This window comes from Triticum urartu, chromosome 5 (assembly GCF_003073215.2).
Source record: "Triticum urartu cultivar G1812 chromosome 5, Tu2.1, whole genome shotgun sequence".
Taxonomy (NCBI): domain Eukaryota; kingdom Viridiplantae; phylum Streptophyta; class Magnoliopsida; order Poales; family Poaceae; genus Triticum; species Triticum urartu.
The window spans coordinates 318,335,488-318,359,057 of NC_053026.1; positions in this window are offsets into that span (position 1 = coordinate 318,335,488).

The following is a 23,570-nucleotide window of genomic DNA, read 5'->3' on the forward strand; positions in this document are numbered from 1 at the left end:
TCTTCTTCTTGGCCTTCTTCTCCGGCACCACGTAAGGCGCCGGAGCCAGCAGCTTCACTAGGAGAGCTGGGGCTGGGTCTTTGGGCAGCGGAGCCGGACAGTTAATCGGTCCGGATATCGCCCGCCAAGCCTGTCAAAGGTAAGGGAGTTTAGATCCCGCATAGAGTCAAACTATGAAAAAAGCTTAAACATCCTGTAAAAGGTGTAGACGGCTTACCTCGCTAGCGTGACACTGCGAGCTGTATCCGCGGTCCTCGAAAGCGGATGTGGGAGCCTCGGCGCCCTTAAATAGCAGCCTACAGGCGTCTTCGTACGTCGCGTCGAAGAGCCTGCTGAGGGTTTGATGCTGCGCCGGGTTGAACTCCCACAGATTAAAATCCCGTTGTTGACATGGGAGGATCCGGCGGATGAGCATAACCTGGATTACATTAACAAGCCGGACTGGCTTGTTCACCAGGGACTGGATGCATGTTTGCAATCCGGTCACCTCTTTCTCGTTACCCCACGACAGGCCCGTCTCTTTCTAGGACATAAGCCGCGTGGGGGGTCCGGATCGGAACTCGGGGGCTGCGGTCCATTTCGGATCGCGCGGCTCGGTGATATAAAACCACCCGGCTTGCCATTCCTTTAGGGTCTCCACAAAAGAGCCCTCGAACCATAAGACGTTGGCCATCTTGCCCGCCATGGCGCCTCCGCACTTCGCCTGGCTGCCGCGCACCACCTTGGGCTTGACGTTGAAGGTCTTGAGCCAGAGGCCGAAATGGGGGCGGACGCAGAGAAAAGCCTCGCACACGACGATAAACGCCAAGATGTTGAGGATAAAGTTCGGGGCCAGATCGTGGAAATCTAGGCCACAGTAGAACATGAGCCCCCGGACAAATGGGTGAAGTGGAAAACCCAGTCCGCGGAGGAAGTGGGGAAGGAATACTACCCTCTCATGGGGCCTTGGGGTGGGGAGAAGCCGCCCCTTCTCGGGAAGCCGGTGCTCGATGTCCTTGGACAGGTATCCGGCCTTCCTTAGCTTCTTAACTTGGCCCTCCGTAACGGAGGAGACCTTCCACTTGCCTCCTGCTCTGGACATTGCTGGAGAAGGTTGAGGTGGGAAGTGCGGGCTTGGCCGCTGGAGCTCGAGTGCGCAGGAGATGGATAGGCGAAGGAGGAAGAGGGCGTAGGTAAAAAGGTGGATCCTTATCCCCTTATATGGGCGGACGCGGTTGTGCGTCCCCACCAGCCTAGTAAAACTCGCTTGCCTCCCAAGCACCGTGATAAGTGGCGCGATTGGGTTACCCATGTCCGTATTGATGAGAATCCCGTAAAAGGGGTACACGATCTCTGCTTTGACAAGACGTGCCAAGGGAACCGCCTCACAAAACGCGCTGAGGTGGCAAAGTAAAAACGATTCGAGTAAAGGACTTGGCCATAGTGTGTTGACGCACTGTGGAATACATCAGCAGATTTGATTTGTGTTAATATTATTCTCTCTATGGCAATATGTGGAAGCTTATTTTGCAGAGCCGGACACTACTCTTGGTGCTTACAAATCTTCTATGAAGGACTTGGAGGAGGAACCCGCCTTGCAATGCCGAAGACAATTTGCGCGCCGGACTCATCGTCATTGAAGCCTGGTTCAGGGGCTACTGAGGGAGTCCTCGATTAGGGGGTGTTCGGGTAGCCGGACTATACCTTCAGCCGGACTCCCGGACTATGAAGATACAAGATTGAAGACTTCGTCCCGTGTCCGGATGGGACTTTCCTTGGCGTGGAAGGCAAGCTTGGCGATGCGGATATTCAAGATCTCCTACCATTGTAACCGACTCTATGTAACCCTAACCCTATCCGGTGTCTATATAAACCGGAGGGTTTTAGTCCGTAGGACAACTTCATCAACTCCATACACAACAATCATACCATAGGCTAGCTTCTAGGGTTTAGCCTCCTTGATCTCGTGGTAGATCTACTCTTGTAATACCCATATCATCAATATTAATCAAGCAGGACGTAGGGTTTTACCTCCATCAAGAGGGCCCGAACTTGGGTAAAAACATCGTGTTCCCTGCCTCCTATTACCATCCGTCCTAGACGCACAGTTCGGGACCACCTACCCGAGATCCGCCGGTTTTGACACCGACACAAACCAATCACGATCATCAAATAACCCGTAGGACAAAACAGATCTACTCAAACATCATAGGATAGCCATACATCATTGGGAAATAATATATAGCGTTGAGCACCATGTTTAAGTAGAGATTACAGCGGGTAAGAGAGAGGTTACACCGTTGCATAGAGGGGTTTAGAGTTGGTGATGATGGCGGTGAAGTTGTTGGTAAAGATTGCGGTGATGATGATGGCCACGACAGCGTTCCGGCGCCACCGGAAGAGAAGGGGAGAGGGGGGCCCCTTCGTCTTCTTCTTCCTTGACCTCCTCCCTAGATGGGAGAAGAGCCTCCCCTCTGGTCCTTGGCCTCCATGGCGTGGGAGGGGCGAGAGCCCCTCCGAGATTGGATCTGTCTCTCTATCTCTCTCTGTTTCTGCGTTCTCAGATTCTTCCCTTTCACTGTTTCTTATATTCCTGGAGATCCGTAACTCCGATTGGGCTGAAATTATAACACAATATCTATCCGGATATTAGCTTTCTTGCGGCGAAAGAAGGGCATCAACCACCTTACGGGGTGGCCACGATGGTCAGGGGCGCGCCCCCTGCCTCATGCCCCCCTCGGGCATCGTCTCGCGTTGATTTTTCTTCCCAAAAATCATATATATTCCGAAAAAAATCTCCGTCAGTTTTTATCCCGTTTGAACTCCGTTTGATATGGATATTCTGCGAAACAAAAAACATGCAACAAACAGGAACTGACACTGGGCACTGGATCAATATGTTAGTCCCAAATATAGTATAAAAAGTTGCCAAAAGTATATAAAAGTTGTAGAATATTGGCATGGAACAATCAAAAATTATAGATACGACGGAGACGTATCAATTATGCTTAATGCTTGCTTATGATATTATTCGTTTCTTGGTTGGTCGCTTCTCAATCTTTTTGCTAGCCTTCATATTGCACTAAGTATGACCTCTACTTGTGCATCCAAAATCCTTTAAACCAGTTTTGTCACATGAGTCCACTGTATCTACCTATATGCGGTATTCTTTTGCCGTTCTAAGAAAATTTGCATGTGCCATCTCTAATTTTAAAAATAAACTTCTCTTTTGTGTGTTTATTTCGCTCGCGGAGCAGTGAGGGGTGGCTAATATTTTCCATGCTAGATGTGTTATTCTCAAGGTGAGTGTTTATTCACTTGTCATCACACGAGAGTAAGGCAAAGGTATTAGGGATGCCTAGTCCCGAAATGCAAAAAGAAATGAATTTACTTTATGTTGTCAAATAATAATTCCTTGGGAAGTGTTGGTATGGAGGTCACCCATGGATACGGTTAGCCAATGGAAGTGAAAGTTATGGTGGAAAAAGGAATAAACTTTATTTTCTGTTTGGGGACCACCTATTATATATCTAAGCATGAAAAGTATTAGGAACTCTAAGTCGTTTTCGTCGGTGGGATGGATACACCTCCCAAAATGTTTTTATCTCAAAATTTTCGCTTTGAGCTCTGGCACCTCTACAAATCCCTACTTCCCTCTTTTACTTTATGCAATTTTTATTTTGAGTCTCCTTCTTCTCTCATAAAAGCACCAACTAGGAGGCAGTATGATCGTGCTCAAGTATTGGGTGTAGTTAATATTCGAGTGTGTTTCATGAATGGATCAATGTTTGAGCATGATGGGCTAGGGATAACTTATTTTAGCATTGATATTTTGAAAGACATGGTTGCTTGTTGCTATGCTCTAAATTATTATGTCAAAACTAGACTATTGCTTTGAATCACATAAAAGCCCAATTGTCCATGCTATAAAGAAGATAATATGATATGACATGATGAACAACACTCCACATCAAAAATTCTGTTTTTATCACTTACCTACTTGAGGACGAGTAGGAGTTAAGCTTGGGGATGCTGATACGTCTCCAACGTATCTATAATTTTTGATTATTCCATGCTGTTTTATTATCAATCTTGGATGTTTTATAATCATTTTATAGTCATTTTATATTGTTTTTTGGTACTAACCTATTGACATAGTGCCAAGTGCCAGTTGCTGTTTTTTTTCATGTTTTTTACATCGCAAAAAATCAATATCAAACGGAGCCAAATGCCACGAAACTTTACGGAGATTTTTTATGTGCCATAAGGAAGGCAAGTGGCCCTGGTTGCACCTGGGGGTGCCTTGAGGGGGCACAACCCACCAGGGTGCGCCAGGTGGCCCAGGCATGCCCTGGTGGGTTGTGCCCACCTTGCGTGCCCCCCGGACCGCCTCTTTGTTCTCTAAATACCCCAAAAATACCAGAACCCTAGGGGAGTCGACGAAATATTCATCCAGCCGCCGCAGGGTCCAGAATCACCAGATCCAATCTAAACACCATCTCGGATGGGGTTCACCACCTCCATTGGTGCCTCTCCGATGATGCGTGAGTAGTTCTTTGTAGACCTTCGGGTCCGTAGTTAGTAGCTAGATGGCTTCATCTCTCTCTCTTGATTCTCAATACAATGGTCTCTTGGAGATCCATATGATGTAACTCTTTTGCGGTGTGTTTGTTGGGATCGATGAACTTCGAGTTTATGATCAATCATATCTTTTTGTATCCATGAAAGTTATTTGAGTTTCTTTGATATCTTATATGCACGATCTCTTATAGCCTCGTATTTCTTCTTCGGTATTTGGGTTTTGTTTGGCCAACTTGATCTATTTATCTTCCAATGGGAAGAGGTGCCCAGTAGTGGGTTCGATCTTACGGTGCTTGATCCCAGTGACAGAAAGGGAACCGACACGTATGTATCGTTGCTATTAAGAATAAAAAGATGAGATCTATATCTACTGCTATATAGATAAACGGATCTTATCTACATCATGTCATCGTTCTTATTGCATTACTCCGTTTTCCATGAACTTAATACACTAGATGCATGCTGGATAGCGGTTGATGTGTGGAGTAGTAGTCGTAGATGCAGGCAGGAGTCGGTTGACTAATCTTGGACGTGATGCCGATGTAATGATCATTGCCTGGATATCATCATAATTATTGGAAGTTCTATCAATTGCCCAACAGTAATTTGTTTACCCACCGGTTGCTATTTTTCTCCAGAGAAGCCACTAGTGAAACCTACGGCCCCCGGGTCTTCTTTCTCATATATTTGCCTTGCGATCTACTTTTCCTTTGCATTTTTATTCAGATCTATTAAACCAAAAATCCAAAAATACCTTGTTGCAATTTATTTTATTTGGCGTTCGATCTACCAATATTTACAACTTTATCTCCCGCACACGCCATTTCTGGCGCCGTTACCCGAAAGGGATTGACAACCCCTTTAACACGTCGGGTTGCGAGGTGTTGTTATTTGTGTGCAGGGGCTGCTGACGTTGTGTAGCTTGGTTCTCCTACTTGTTCGATAACCTTGGTTTCATAACTAAGGGAAATACCTACCGTCGCTGTGCTACATCATCCCTCCCTCTCCAGGGAAATACCGACGTAGTTCCAGCTACCATCACCAGTGTTTTTGCGTACTCGCTTGACTGATATCTTGAAAATGCCCCCTTATGCAAAGTATATGAAGGACATCATCACTAATAGGAGAAAAATACCGGAAGCTGAAATCTCCACTATGCTTGCTAATTATACTTTTAAAGATGGAGTACCTAAAAAACTTGGAGATCCAGGAATACCAACTATACCTTGCTCTATCAAAAAGAATTATGTGAAAACTTCTTTGTGTGATTTAGGAGCTGGTGTTAGTGTTATGCCTTTCTCTTTATATAAAAGACTTGATTTGAATAAACTCATACCTACTGAAATATCTTTGCAAATGGCTGACAAATCAACTGCCATACCTATCAGTATTTGTGAGGATGTGCCCGTTGTTGTTGCTAATGTTACTATTTTGAATGACTTTGTTATACTTGAGATGCCCGATGACGACAACATGTCAATTATCCCTGGTAGACCCTTCTTGAATACTGCAGGGGCTGTTATTGATTGCAATAAAAGCAAGGCCACTTTTCATATCAATGGTAATGAGCATACAATGCACTTTTCGAAGAAACAATTCCAAGTGAATGGTATTAATGTTATTGAAAAATCTCCGACAATCACTATTGGAAGTTTTCAAATACCTCTACCTACTGTCAAAAAGAAATATGAAATGCTTATTGTTGGGGACATTCATATCCCCATTGAGGTAACTTAGTGATTTATGAAAGTTCTTCGGTTTCATGTTAATCGAAAGTGGTTGTTAATAAGAGTTGATCAACCTTATTAATGGATCAATTTTGAGCGGTATGAAGTCGATGAATTTAGTAAGTACTACCTTCTGTCCCTACTTTTTGTTTTCTGTTTTTATTAGTTAAATAAAATACAATGCCATGTTTTATCTGTTTTTTGAATTTTCCGTGCAATAAAAAATGAACCAAAAATAAAAGTTCTCAGAATGCTCTGAAAATTTAATATGATTTTTTTGAATATTTCTGAATTTCTGGTGCAAATAATATCAGAGGAAGCTATACCAGGTGGGCACAACCCACCTGGCGCGCCAGGACCCCCAGGCACGCCCTGCTGGGTTGTGGTCCCCACGTGGACCCCCTCACTTATCTCTTTACACCACATCATCACCTGCATCTAGAAAAAAATTCGCCATAGCTCTCTCTCCCAAGTTCTTGCTCTCAAGCCCGTGGATTTCAATCTTTTTGTTGGAAGCTGCATTTCCAAAACTGTTTCGGGGGATTGTTGCTTGGTATATGACTCGACCGTTTGTCCAATTAGTTTTTGTTTTAATGGTTTATATTTTGAATAATTAGCTACTCTTGGTGCTGCTGTAGATGAGCTTGCATGTTGAATTCTTAGAGTTCTAAGTAGTTGAATGCTTGCTATGGCCTCTATGTATCCCTATGAGTAGTTGGTATCCTTTTTGTGAAGTTTTGTTGAGATAATTTTGTGGGCTAATAAATTTCAAAAAAATTGTTCATAGGAAAACCATGATCTTTAGGAAGTTTGGTTCCAAGAAGAACTCCAAGGGTGTTATTGGGAGTCATCTGACTGTGATCTCCATCCTCGGAGGTCGGCGAAAGTACGGCCGTGCGATTGTCGCACACCCCGTTCATGGAAGAGGCTGGAATCCTTCAGGAGTTCACACAATATGCTACTAATGCCGGCCTCATCGACTTCATCGCAGCTGAATGCGAACAGTATCATCTCCTCACAAACATCTTTGTTCAAAGTTTTGCTTTCCTTCCTAGGAATAATCCTCCCGAAGTATGGTTTGATTTACATGCTGAAACCCATCAGATGCCACTTACTGAATTTTGTAACATATGCATGATCCCTTCTGATGGGAGTTTAGTTGAGCCTAGGCCGACAGAGTTTGAGGCCTTTTATCGTACTTTGACAGTGGGAGATGAGAGATGGGTGTCGGCCGTCACTGCCACTAGCATACACTTTCTTGCAGTGCATTACTTTATTTATCGCTAAGTGTTTTCTTTTTAGGGAAAAAGTGGGAGCGCTTAGCGCACCAGACTTTGTTGTTTTACGTCGTGCACTAGAGGGCGACAACACTTATAGCTTGGGAGCTATTGGGGCACGTCGCCTCCACATTAATAGGTCCAAGGGTAAAATACATGGTGGGATTTTCGCTACTCCTTTGGCGGATCACTTCGAGGTTGAGATTCGCCCTCATGATTACCCTCTGACCAAGGTTTACCTAGATCGCGCGGCCATGGATCACCACCATTTTACTGATATAAAATCTCCTAACATCCTGTTCCATATAACCTGGTTTTCAGCGTTATCACTTGTGATGTTATTCCATTGCCTGCTCCTGCTTTGTTTGATCCTATTGCCAGGGGCGTATATAGGATTATGCCTGCGGACATCAACGCCTACCAGAACGATCAGGCTGCAGAGGAGGAGGAAGAGCCTCAGCAGTGGGACTAGTGGATGCTCGCTCCTGAGTACCCCAACTACTACCCAAGCTTCTAATTGATTACCAAGTTAGGCCAAAAGCATAAGCATGGGGGAGTACGTGTCTCCACCGACTTTACATCCATGTCCATTTCATTCCAGTTGTCGGTGTCCACACTTTTTTCATTATATCTGAAGGAAATATGCCCTAGAGGCAATAATAAAGTTGTTATTTATATTTACTTATATCATGATAAATGTTTATTATTCATGCTAGAATTATATTAACCGGAAACTTAGTACATGTGTGAATACATAGACAAACAGAGTGTCACTAGTTTGCCTCTACTTGACTAGCTTGTTGAATCAATGATGGTTATGTTTCCTAACCATAGACATGAGTTGTCATTTGATTAACGGGATCACATCATTAGAGAATGATGTGATTGACTTGACCCATCCGTTAGCTTAGCACGATGATCATTTAGTTTGTTGCTATTGCTTTCTCCATAACTTATACATGTTCCTATGACTATGAGATCATGCAACTCTTGAATACCGGAGGAATACTTTGTGTGCTACCAAACGTCACAACATAATTGGGTGATTATAAAGGTGCTCTACAGGTTTCTCCGATGGTGTTTGTTGAGTTGGCATAGATCGAGATTAGGATTTGTCACTCAGATTGTCGGAGAGGTATCTCTGGGCCCTCTCGGTAATGTACATCACTATAAGCCTTGTAAGCAATGTAGCTAATGAGTTATTTACGAGATGTAGCATTACAGAACGAGTAAAGAGAGTTGCCGGTAACGAGATTGAAGTAGGTATTGAGATACCGACGATCAAATCTCGGGCAAGTAACATACCGATAACAAAGGGAACAATGTATATCGTTATGCGGTTTGACCGATAAAGATCTTCGTAGAACATGTAGGAACCAATATGAGCATACAGGTTCCGCTATTGGTTATTGACCGGAGATGTGTCTCGGTCATGTCTACATAGTTCTCGAACCTGTAGGGTCCACACGATTAACGTTCGGTGACGATCGTATTATGAGTTTATGTGTTTTATGTACCGAATGTAGTTCGGAGTCCCGGATATGATCACGGACATGACTAGGAGTCTCGAAATGGTTGAGACATAAAGATCGATATATTGGACGACTATATTTGGACATCGAAATGGTTCTGGGTGAGATCGGGCATTTACTGATGTACCAGGAGGTTACGGAATCCCCGGGAGGTATATGGGCCTTATTGGGCCATAGTGGGAGAGAGGAGAAGGGAGAAAAGGAGGGGGTACCCCCCAAGCCCAATCCGAATTGGGAGGGGGCCCGCCCCCGTTTCCTTCCTCCTTCCTCCCCCTTCCTTCTCTCCTAATCCAACTAGCACTACAAAAAAATACACTTCCATGATGATACGTGTTTGTCACAGTAGGTCATGTTTTCTGTCGTGCATGTACATCCATGACAAATTTATGACAGAATCAAGATAGTCATACCTATGCTGTCGTAGAAGTGTTCCATGACATTACCAAAATTATCATGATGGAAGTGTCCACTTCCATGACGATAAATTGCGCGTCACAGAAGTGCTTCGTCAAGGATGATCGACACATGGCATCCACCGTAATGGAATGCTGTTAAGCTATCGGGTCCGGTTTTGGATCTGATAACCCGTTAACATCCCGGACCAATGGGGATTTTCCACGTGTAAAATTCTGATTGGCTCACGGAAACACGTGTCAGCTCCATGTTGGCACATGTGTCACTCATCCAATGGGCAAGATGCGCCTATGATATGTTGACACGTGGACCAGCCCAAAAGTGGCCCATAAAGTTTAAATGGGCTGACCCAACTAAAGGCCCACAAGATTTTGCGGTCCATAATGGGCCGGCCCAGCAAAAGGCCCACGAGATTTTGTGTATCATAATGGGCCGGCCTAGCTAAAGGCCCACAAGATTTTGCGGGCCATAATGGGCCAGCCCAGCTAAAGGCCCACAAGATTTTGCAGACCATAACGAGCGGGCCCAGCTAAAGGCCCAACATTCTCAGTTAAGGCCCGTACGGCTAGTGTCAAATCGTCCTGTCAACGGCCTGTCCTAAACTTGTCATCATCGCGGCCCATGGTCACTTCTGGCCTGTTAACAGTCCGCTAAGTATATGGGCCGAATTACGGCCCAGTGTATTTCTGGCCTGTTAAAGGTCCTGCTTCATTTGGGCCCATTTACAAGCCATTGAAACTTTCGGCCCATAAATGACCGTGAAGGATTTGGGTCATATTCGGCCATGTCTGACATTCGGCCTATTAGAGGCCCACTATAGATTTGGGCCACTTTCGGCGTGTTGTGATTTTCGGCCTGTTAACGTCGGACGAAATCCATGGGCCATATGTGGCCCAACGTTACATCGGCCCCATTAACGTCACATATAAAAATGACGATAATCTAGCCCGACCAAACTTCCGGCCTGTTAAAGGCCCGTGTATTAGGTCGGCGCATTTACAGCTCGTCCGAATTTCGGCCTGTGAAAGATCCGCGTCGTAAATGGGCCACAATTTTGGCTTGCTAAGACCAGTGGGTTATTTGGCACAATCAGGGCCCAATCTCACTTTCGGTATTTTAAAGGCCCATGTTTTTTATGGGCTCAAGATATTTACACCTGTAAACGGCCTATTGTTACTGAGGGCCCAAATTATGTTTAGGCCTGTTAAAGGCCCACTATGGGCACAGGCCTACCAGAAAAATATGACATCTTATGCTGATTTAGGCCCAGATATTTTTAGTGGGCTACATGCAAATTTCGGCCCATAATCGTTTTTAGCCCAATTGGAATGGGCCCAACGAATGTTGGCATGTTTGGCTCCTACGAAGCTTTTGGCCGAATACATTACTAAGATAAACCTACACAATACAAAAATAGTGCCGTAATTATTGCAGCCTTTTGAGCATCATAAATGCTGTATCACAACAAAGTAAATTCCAACCATACAACAAAAGGCTTGTTGGCATAAAGTTTATAGTCCTTGCAGATAAAAGCACCATCAGATGTATAGAAGCACAGCTCATTTGACCTGAGTGCTAATGTTTCAGGCTGTAGAATCTGATGGAGAAGCACGATCTTCACCTTTTTTCTGCCATTGCTCTTGAACAACGAAGCGAATGTCTGATAGTCTGGTTTCAAAACCATTCACATCTTGACAACATTTGTCAACCACTATTCTTGTTTCCAAAACGACGTCCATTAGGGATTGGACTTGTGTCTGGAGCACAGATATATCACTCTGTCTAGCAGGAAGATTTTGTTCAGTAGGCGATTTGGACGAGGTTACCTTGACAACCAACCCAGAATTACGTAGGAAGGTGCTTTTTTCATTGTTAGTGGAGAGATACTGACGCACTGCAACAAGAGGTGACATTGTGCCTGTGGTAGCCTCGTCACCTTTAGGTGGTTGTGGTTGTTCAATCATTTTTTCCATAGCTTCCTGAAAGTTTGAACTTGTAGATTAGTGTACCAGATAAGTTACTAATGAGATAAAAACAAACAAAGTAGGTTACACGTTTATACATAACTTATTTTGGTGAACTACTGTAATACATTAGCATGTATTGTAGTGCCAACTACATAATAAAATCACTTTCGGAACATATGTCCATGTAGCATGCCTATTGTATTGTCTATTTCCTCACATCCGTTGACATCTAAGGATAAAGAGACATGGTTTAAAGTAGGATGAACATAGTATGACATCATTCATATCATGGGCAAACAGATATAAAACAAATATGCTATTTTATCATTGTGTGCGCACGTGAACATAACAACTAGAATGCAGATCAAGACCAAAAGAATATCCTTCATCTCTTTTAAACCATGTAAGGTGAAATGATACGTTAAGACAACTGTATATAAAAGTGAACATAGTAACTGACATTGGCTGCAAACCAAGTAGTTAAATGAACACATCATAGTACCAATCAGTTCAAAGGCAGGAGGAGTAAGGACTTACAACAGCGGCTTGAACTGGTGTGCTCATGCCCTTCATCTTGCTGGTGTGGCAATCCTTGAAGATTTGCACTGCATTCGGTTCAGGTTCTTTTTGGTCCGCACAGGCTTTCCTCTATATTTGGAACAAGTCAATATAGATACAATAATATGGCACAGAAAAAAGAAGGAAGTAGCAGCTATTTACAAGAGCCTCGCAGTGTGCAATATAGCTACGAGATCCCGTTGTTTGTTGGAATTTCACTTTAGAACGGTTGGTCCTATTCTTCAAACAGTTAGCCTAGAAGAAGATACACTTGTAAGGCACATACATAAATACAAGTTCAATATGTGGTCTGATCAAATACATATAGCCTACCTGATACTTTGGACCAGATCAGTGTTTAACGAGGGTTGTCCAGTCTTCATCTGTAATATATTCCACTGGAGATGTTTGGGAAATTCCATTGTTAGCCTTGCCTTCAAAGCGAGATTTTCTAAGGTGGTACCGATACTATCGCAGAGCAGATTGAAAAACATGAGTGCATGCTTGTTTAGTTGCATCATATTTTGGATCCAACTTGAACCTCATCTGTTGAAAAAAGAATGTGAGTCTTATTAGGAGGAAGCTAGAAAGTATGGGATAGAGCAAGACAATATTACTAATTGCGATGAATAACATTACTTACGGATAAATGGTCAAGGAAGGTGTTAAACCGGGTATTGTCTTTCTCATTCCTGTAGTGGATCCATGTTGGGAGGATACGTGCATGACACCTAACGGCAATGGCTGCCTCTGATACTAACTTGGCTGACTCTGTAGCATCATGTGGACTTTTTAAACCTGCCTCAAAATGGATCTCCATTCTTCCTCCTTTAGATTCTGTTAATCTGTCAAGCATTATCCCTGATGTCTGTTTCCTCTTGCATCGTGGTGCTAGTTCAACAACGAATATGGAAAGTGTTAGTGTACATCAAACTGTGAGAGTACATATAAAGGAGCATGCAACTGCAACTTGACTCAATCAGGTACCGTCTTGGTGTTGATGCTCATGAGGTTCAACTGATCTTGCCAAGTCCTTTTGTGTTAGCAGTGCTTCAGAAGTAGTGTTAGGCGTGAAGGCAGCTTGGGAACTGGCCAGTTCCGGAGCAAACGAACGAGTAACTCGTTGAGATGCTGGTATAGTTGAAGCGGATGCTGCAGCTGGTGGAGCAGGTGAAACGTTGGACTTGGACCTTCTACTGCACTATAAGTACTAGCAGAATCTGGACACCTGATCCTTTTCTGTTTCAGCCGACGAGTGACACCACTCCCTACTATATTATTTTCCTTGCTCTTTTTGACTTCGCCATGTCAAGCTGTACCCACAACACAAAAGAATAAAATCGCTCTTCAGATCTCATTGATGCATGATACAGACAAGCAATACTTTGATGTAAGACAACCATATGAGGATGGAATATGTAAGAAAAACAGGACTACATGACATATTCACAGCTATGATGTGTAAACTAAGCAGAAGGATTTTCAAGAAAATAGAAGTAATGCAAGCTAGACACCATATGAAAGATGCAACCAATATTACTCTGCCAAGTTAAAAGTGTCTGGTCATAAGTGGAAATTCAAAAAATTAGAAGCAGTACAACATAGAAATCAATGCAAGATGCAACTACTATCAAAGTGCCATGTTAAAAGTGTCCAATCATGAGTGACTGATGCGGATTACACAACAACACTTTGATGTAAGAACATGGTATGATAGATAGATGCAGTGTATTCTAGACACAAAACGCCATGTCATATGCACATGTATAACGTATGAACTCAACAGGTGCAATTTAATCAAAATAGAAGAAATACAGGCTAGACAAATATGCAACATGAAACCAATTATCACACTGTCAACTTAGAGCAAGCACCTGCGATGGTCGAGTATGGGAGATGAACTCATCATGTAGACTTGGGACTTCAACTTCATTAGCAATATCAGTGGCAAATCTAGAGAGTCTCTGTTTGCGTCGGTGCGGAGGACCACCAACATCCCCTAACTTACTCTTTTCCTTCCTATTTTCTGATATTGCCTTACGAAGTCAAAACCACAAGAAGATGAATAAAATTAGCTCTGCATAATTGGTCGATGCATGATACAGACGAATACTACTTTGATGTAAGGCAAGCGCAGGATAGGAGGATGGAATATATATTCACACGTACGATAGGAGGATGGAATATGTATGAAAAAATAGTAAGGGGAATGCATTTCAACAAAATTAGAAGGAATGAAAGCTAGGCACCATATGAACATGCAACCAATATCACTCTATCAGGTAAAAAGTGTCTCGTCGTAAGTGCCATTTCAAGAAATTAGAAGCAGTACAAGCTAGAAGACAATGCAAGATGCAACCTACATCACAGTCCCAAGTTAAATGTGTCTTATGGGTAAGTGATCGTTGCAGGTATAAGTTGTAAGCTACACAGATGCAATTCAACATAATCAGAAGCAATACAAACTAGACATCATATGGAAAACGAAACCACATATAACAATTCCAAGTTAGAGCAAGCACCTGTGATGATGGAATAGGGGAGATGTGCTCATCATGTAGATGTATGTTCTAGAAACAGGAACACATGTCATATTCACAGGCATTATGTGTAAACTAAGCAGATGCAATTCAACAAAGTAAGAAGCAATACAAGCTAGACATCATACGCAACATGCAACCACATATAATAGCGCCAAGTTAGAGCAAGCACCTGTGATGGTGGAGTAGGGGAGATGTGCTCATCATGTGCACGTATGTTCTAGAAACAGGAACATGTGTCATATTCACAGGCATTATGTGTAAAGTAAGCGGATGCAATTCAACAAAGTTAGAAGCAATACAAGCTAGACATCATACGCAACATGCAACCACATATAATAGTGCCAAGTTAGAGCAAGCACCTGTCATGGTGGAGTAGGGGAGATGTGCTCATCATCTACACAGCTATGTTAACTGTCTAGCCTTGCGTTGTGTTGCGAATCTTGTTGGGAGGATGGAGGAGTAGAATCTGTAGAGAACCTCCGTTTCAGTTGCTCAGAAGGACCACCATCATCCAATGCCTTGCCAATTTCCTTCAGCTTTATTGATTTTGCATTGTGAGATCAAACCGGCAAGAAAAAGGAATATAAGTCGCTCTTCAGAACTCATTCATGCATGATACTGACGAACACTACTCTAATGAAAGGCAAAGTCATGATACGTGGATGGAATATGTACGAAAAAATGGACGGCTTGACATATTCACACCTATGATGTGGTAAATAAGCAGAAGGCACTTCAACAAATTAGAAGCACTACAAACTAGACACCACACAAAAGGTGCAATCAATATCACTCTGCCAAGTTAAAACTGTCTCGTCATAGGTGGCATTCATCAAACTAGAAGCAATACATGCTAGAAATCATATTCAAGACGCAAACCAATATCACACTGCCAACTTAAAGGTGTTCCATCATAAGTGAATGATGCAGGATACACAACAAGAGTAGTTTCATGTAAGAACATGGTGTGATAGACAGATATAGTATGTACCAAAAACAGGAAAGCGTGTCATATTAACACGTATCATGTGTAAGCTAAGCAGATGCAGTTTACACTAATTAGGAGCAATACAAGCTAGACACCATATGCAACATGCAACCAGATATCACACTGCATAGTTAGAGCAAGCACCATGGATGGTGGAGTAGGGGAGCGGAGACTTGGACCTTATAATGCACTATCAGTACAAGGAGAATTGGTACAAATGCTCCGTTTACATTGCGGCAGAGGACCACCATCATCGCCTTCCTTCCTATTTCTTGATTTTGCCTTGTCAAGTCAAACCCACAAGAAAAAGGAATAAAATTTGCTCTTCAGAACTCATTGATGCATGATACTGACGAACACTACCCTGATGAAAGGCAAAGTCATGATACGAGGATGGAATATGTACGAAAAAATGGACGGCTTGACATATTCACACCTATGATGTGGTAACTAAGCAGAAGGCACTTCAACAAATTAGAAGCACTTCAAAGTAGACACCATATGAAAGGTGGAATCAATAACAATCTGCCAAGTTAAAATTGTCTCGTCATAGGTGGCGTTCATCAAACAAGATGCAATACATGCTAGAAATTATATTCAAGACACAAACCAATATCACACTACCAACTTAAAGGTGTTCCATCTTAAGTGACTGATGCAGGATACAAAAGAAGAGTAGTTTCATGTAAGAACATGGTGTGATAGACAGATATAGTATGTACCAAAAACAGGAAAGCGTGTCATATTCACACGTATCATGTGTAAGCTAAGGAGATGCAGTTTACACTAATTAGGAGCAATACAAGCTAGACATCATATGCAACATGCAACCAGATATCACACTTTCAAGTTAGAGCAAGCACCTTGGATGGTGGAGTAGGGGAGCGGAGACTTGAACCTTGTAATGCACTATCAGTACAAGGAGAATCGGTACAGATGCTCCATTTACGTTGCTGCAGAGGACCGCCATCATCGCCTTCCTTACTCTTTTCCTTCCTCTTTCTTGATTTTGCCTTGTCAAGTCAAACCCGCAATAAAAAGGAATAAAATTTGATCTTCAGAACTCAGTGATGCATGATACTGATGAACACTACTCTGATGAAAGGCAAAGTCATGATACGAGGATGGAATACGTATGAAAAAATGGACGCCTTGACATATTCACACCTATGATGTGGTAACTAAGCATAAGGCACTTCAACAAATTAGAAGCACTACAAACTAGACACCATATGAAAGGTGCAATCAATATCACTCTGCCAAGTTAAAACTGTCTCGTCATAGGTGGCGTTCATCAAACAAGATGCAATACATGCTAGAAATTATATTGAAGACACAAACCAATATCACACTACCAACTTAAAGGTGTTCCATCTTAAGTGACTGATGCAGGATACAAAAGAAGAGTAGTTTCATGTAAGAACATGGTGTGATAGACAGATATAGTATGTACCAAAAACATGAAAGCGTGTCATACTCACACGTATCATGTGTAAGCTAAGAAGATGTAGTTTACACTAATTAGGAGCAATACAAGCTAGACACCATATTCAACATGCAACCAGATATCACACTGCCAAGTTAGAGCAAGCAACTTGGATGGTGGAGTAGGGGAGCAGAGACATGGACCTTCTAATGCACTATCAGTACAAGGAGAATCGGTACAGATGCTCCGTTTACGTTGCTGCAGAGGACCACCATCATCGCATTCCTTACTCTTTTCCTTCCTCTTTCTTGATTTTGCCTTGTCAAGTCAAACCCACAAGAAAAAGAAAATAAAATTTGCTCTTCAAAACTCATTGATGCATGATATTGACGAACACTACTCTGATGAAAGGCAAAGTCATGATACAAGGATGGAATATGCACGAAAAAATGGACGGCTTGACATATTCACACCTATGTTGTGGTAACTAAGCAGAAGGCACTTCAACAAATTAGAAGCACTTCAAAGTAGACACCATATGAAAGGTGCAATCAATATCACTCTGCCAAGTTAAAACCGTCTCGTCATAGGTGGCATTCATCAAACTAGAAGCAATACATGCTAGAAATCATATTCAAGACGCAATCCAATATCACACTGCCAACTTAAAGGTGTTCCATCGTAAGTGACTGATGCAGGATACACAAGAAGAGTAGTTTCATGTACGAACATGGTGTGATAGACAGATATAGTATGTACCAAAAACATGAAAGCGTGTCATATAAACACGTATCATGTGTAAGCTAAGCAGATGCAGTTTACACTAATTAGGAGCAATACAAGCTAGACACCATATGGAACATGCAACCAGATATCACACTGCCAAGTTAGAACAAGCAACTTGGATTGTGGAGTAGGGGAGCGGAGGCTTGGACCTTGTAATGCACTATCAGTACAAGGAGAATCGGTATGGATGCTCCGTTTACGTTGCTGCAGAGGACCGCCATCATCTCCTTTCTTACTCTTTTCCTTCCTCTTTCTTGATTTTTCCTTGTCAAGTCAAACCCACAAGAAAAAGAAAATAAAATTTGCTCTTCAGAACTCACTGATGCATGATACTGACGAACACTACTCTGATGAAAGGCAAAGTCCTGATACGAGGATGGAATATGCACGAAAAAATGGACGGCTTGACATATTCACACATATGTTGTGGTAACTAAGCAGAAGGCACTTCAACAAATTAGAAGCACTGCAAACTAGACACCATATGAAAGGTGCAATCAATATCACTCTGCCAAGTTAAAACCGTCTCGTCATAGGTGGCGTTCATCAAACTAGAAGCAATACTTGCTAGAAATCATATTCAAGACGCAATCCAATATCACACTGCCAACTTAAAGGTGTTCCATCGTAAGTGACTGATGCAGGATACACAAGAAGAGTAGTTTCATGTAAGAACATGGTGTGATAGACTGATATACTATGTACCAAAAATAGGAAAGCGTGTCATATTCACACGTATCATGTCTAAGCTAAGCAGATGCAGTTTACACTAATTAGGAGCAATACAAGCTAGACACCATATGCAACATGCAACCACATATCACACTGCCAAGTTAGAGCAACCAACTTGGAAGGTGGAGTAGGGGAGCGGAGACTTGGACCTTGTAATGCACTATCAGTACAAGGAGAATCGGTACAGATGCTCCGTTTACGTTGCTGCAGAGGACCGCAATCATCTCCTTCCTTACTCTTTTCCTTCCTCTTTCTTGATTTTGCCTTGTCAAGTCACACCCACAAGAAAAAAGAATAAAATTTGCTCTTCAGAACTCATTGAGGCATGATACTGACGAATACTACTCTGATGAAAGTCAAAGTCATGATACGAGGATGGAATATGTACGAAAAAATGGACGTCTTGACATATTCACACCTATGTTGTGGTAACTAAGCAGAAGGCACTTCAACAAATTAGAAGCACTGCAAACTAGACACCATATGAAAGGTGCAATCAATATCACTCTGCCAAGTTAAAACCGTCTCGTCATAGGTGTCTTTCATCAAACTAGAAGCAATACATGCTAGAAATCATATTCAAGACGCAATTCAATATCACACTGCCAACTTAAAGGTGTTCCATCGTAAGTGACTGATGCAAGATACACAAGAAGAGTAGTTTCATGTAAGAACATGGTGTGATAGACAGATATAGTATGTACCAAAAACAGGAAAGCGTGTCATATTCACACGTATCATGTGTAAGCTAAGCAGATGCAGTTTACACTAATTAGGAGCAATACAAGCTAGACACCATATGCAACATGCAACCAGATATCACACTGCCAAGTTAGAGCAAGCAACTTGGATGGTGGAGTAGGGGAGCGGAGACTCGGACCTCGTAATGCACTATCAGTACAAGGAGAATCGGTACAGATGCTCCGTTTACGTTGCTGTAGAGGACCACCATCATCGCCTTCCTTTCTCTTTTCCTTCCTCTTTCTTGATTTTGCCTTGTCAAGTCAAACCCACAAGAAAAAGGAATGAAATTTGCTCTTCAGAACTCATTGATGCATGATACTGACGAACACTACTCTGGTGAAAGGCAAAGTCATGATACGAGGATGGAATATGTACGAAAAAATAGACGGCTTGACATATTCACACCTATGATGTGGTAACTAAGCAGAAGGCACTTCAACAAATTAGAAGCACTGCAAACTAGACACCATATGAAAGGTGCAATCAATATCACTCTACCAAGTTAAAACTGTCTCGTCATCGGTGGCGTTCATCAAAATAGAAGCAATACATGCTAGAAATCATATTCAAGACGCAAACCAATATCACACTGCCAACTTAAAGGTGTTCCATCATAACTTACTGATGCAGGATACACAAGAAGTGTAGTTTCATGTAAGAACATGGAGTGATAGACAAATATAGTATAGTATGAACCAAAAATAGGTAAGCATGTCATATTCACACGTATCATGTGTAAGGTAAGTAGATGCAGTTTACACTAATTAGGAGCAATACAAGCTAGACACCATATGCAACATGCAACCAGATATCACACTGCCAAGTTAGAGCAAGCACCTTGGATGGTGGAGTAGGGGAGCGGAGACTTGGACCTTGTAATGCACTATCAGTACAAGGAGAATCGGTACAGATGCTTAGTTTACGTTGCTGCAGAGGACCGCCATCATCGCCTTCCTTACTCTTTTCCTTCCTCTTTCTTGATTTTTCCTTGTCTAGTCAAACCCACCAGAAAAAGGAATAAAATCTGCTCTTCAGAACTCATTGATGCATGATACTGACAAACACTATTCTGATGAAAGGCAAAGTCATGATACGAGGATGGAATACGTATGAAAAAATGGACGGCTTGACATATTCACACCAATGATGTGGTAACTAAGCAGAAGGCACTTCAACAAATTAGAAGCACTTCAAACTAGACACCATATGAAAGGTGCAATCAATATCACTCTGCCAAGTTAAAACTGTCTCGTCATAGGTGGAGTTCATTAAACTAGAAGCAATGCATGCTAGAAATCATATTCAAGACGCAAACCAATATTACACTGTGTCAGGACCGGGTTTTCGGGATATTAATTTACCAGAAAATGGCCCTGTGCTCACCAGCCCCAGGATTAATGTTAGCTGATGAGACACCAACTTGATACAAAAACTCCAAGCTAAATACAAAATGTGTAGTACAAGACCATCCTGGCCTATGAGTACAACAAATGGTTTCTAGTGGTTGATGGCGGAAGCGGTTTGTGGTTTATCATTGTCTATGGGACTCCATTTTCCACAGGAACAGGTGACCTGGATAACTCCTATCTTCGCGAGGCTGCTATCACCATTGTGTCGGTTTCGGGGCTGTCATCGCAACGCTCCTCTCCATGCAAGGAATCTGGCCAAGACAATAGCCAGGGACAAGCCAGTGAGTACTTTTGAATGTACTCGCAAACATTATGAACACAGGTATAATATAACAAATGATAATCATGCTCTGAAATATTCTATGATTACACGTCCGTTACAAAATAAACATCCATGATGCACGCAGCAGGTTATTCATCTACAACATGAATATGCCGTAAGGGAGTAGAAACAGAATGCACCGATCGGGTGTCTGAAGCGACGCCTCGAAAGGATAATAATATAAAGCATGCCTCAGTCGGGCGTCTGAGCGACGTCACATAAAGGGCTTATAAAAGCAATAAGTAGCAAACGTGCCACAGTCGGGCATCTGTGCGACACCCCATAAAGTGCTTATAGGGTAAATAAATAACAAGCATGCCACAGTCGGGCGTCTCAGCGACGCCACATAAAGGGCTTTATAAAGTAAATGAATAACAAGCATGCCACAGTCGGGCGTCTCTGCGACACCACATAAAGGGCTTATAATGTAATCTGAATGACAAGCATGCCACAGTCGGGCGTCTCCACGACACCACATAAAGGGCTTATATGAGAATAATCACAGTGAATATCCAGGAGGTAGAACCGTCCCAGGGATACTCAATAATTCAAATAATGTAAATGGTTAGTCCATAATAATAGTAATCATAATCATCATGAGTCACATGTCATGATCCATGTTTTGGTTTAGCCATCTTTCCTCCGAAGACCGACACTAAGACCGACACTTGACCCATCCCAGACTGTAGTCCTTAACCATGGACACGTCTATTCAAATAGATATAATCTCTGCAGAGGGTGTACTCTTTACCCACGAGCAATGAATTCCTTTAGTCCATCGGGACTAATTCCGCCTACGGTCTCTTAATTGAAAACACGCCTGACCGCACACACCAGCCTAACTTACTGGTGTCTGGAAATCACCCATGACACCCGTTAAGCGTAACTCTAAGTGGGGAGGCTACAACCTCGACTAGCATGGGATCACAAAATTTATAACGCGTGCAAACTAGGGGAGCTACCCCCTCGGCTCTAACCGGAAACACCCATGCCCCCGGACCAGGTGGCATGCCTACCGGATGCAGCCGGTATCTTCCACCATGGCCTCTCTGTACGGTGTGTGCTAGGAAAGGGGTTGGCAACTTACTGAACCGTACCCTACCTATGCCAGGGACAAGTGGTAGTACAAAACAAGTATGGGGGTTACTGGAACAAGACTCGATCTATGGTCGACTCAGGAGGTTAAAGCATTACCTGCATGATAAGCATAAGAAGTATATTTCATACCAATCAGACAGAATCACCGCTCATCGTACCCCACCAGGCCTTACCGGACATAACCGTCTCGACGATGAACTAGGGACAAGCTCGTGTCTACCCAAGACAGAGGCTTTCCCAGATTCCTTCCGTTAGGCATGAAAGGCATACGAGGATGACTACTATCACAAACATATCGAATTCCAACACCACGGAATCATCAATATGCACTTATGATTATGATCATATCATCGCATAAAATAACCAAAACTTCGGGACAAGGTGGTGTTGTAACCGTATCAAACAACACATGACAATATTATGCCAGGGTTCAGAATGCTTGCCTTAAAGAGTATGCAAGTGGAGGTGCACTTTTGAAAGTTGCTTCCTTCTTCAAACATCCTATTTAAGAAAATTCAAATTAACACATAGTTTCAAAACAGTACAAAGAAGTTTTTTGGAAAATGCTAAAATAAATATGAAAATAAACTAGACAAAATTTGAGAAACAACAGAAAAAGAATCAAGTCAATTGGGCTTATATTTAAAAATTTATAGCCAGTCAAAGTTTAGTAAAAATCTATTTTTTAATAAAAAACAGAAAACGAAAACGTTTCGGGGAGCTTACGCTTTCCTCTTAGCGAATACGTATTCTGTGGAATACACTTCCACTTAAACTGGCGCGGGTCATCTCTGGGTCACTGACAGTGGGTCCCTTGGGCCCACTGGTCAGATTTGACTAGTCGCCCGCGCCTTCTTCCTCCTCTGTCCGAGCGAAGGTGGGGTTCCGACGATTGCCATCGACGAACGGCGGCTCCCACTGGGTTCCGAGGGCAGGGATGGATCCGCCAGTCCAGGGTGGTCCTCCCAGTGGTCGAGAGGGTGGCGGGGACGAAGGGAGTCGCCTGCGGCGAGCTTTGCGGCGGACGGCAACTTCTGGTGGATTGGGGTCTTGGGCTATGATGGCTCCCGATCGTGTTTGAGAGGTGGGGTGGCTCCGCAGGATCGAGGGGAATAGGATGGGAGCACGGGAGGGGTTAGGGGCCTCGGTCTTGGCCGGATTTTGCCGGAGCATGGCGGCCGCCGAACCTGCCAGAGTTGGGGGAGAGGATGGCCTCTGACCAACTAGGGAGGAAGGGGGGCTTCCTACTACTCGAATAAGGTTGCTGACGAGCCTAGGCGTGATCAGAGGGGCTATTTATAGCCCGGAGAGGTCGGTTCCCGCGGCGGCCGTGGACAAGAATGGCGAACCTCCGTTTTGTAGCAGGCAGGGCGACATGGCGGCGACGGCGCTAGCAGACGGGCTCGAGGATGGGCTCGAGCTGTTCCAGAGGGCAGCTGGCGGGCTGGAGTGGCTCGAGCGGCGCCGTCCATGGCAGAGGCCTGCTG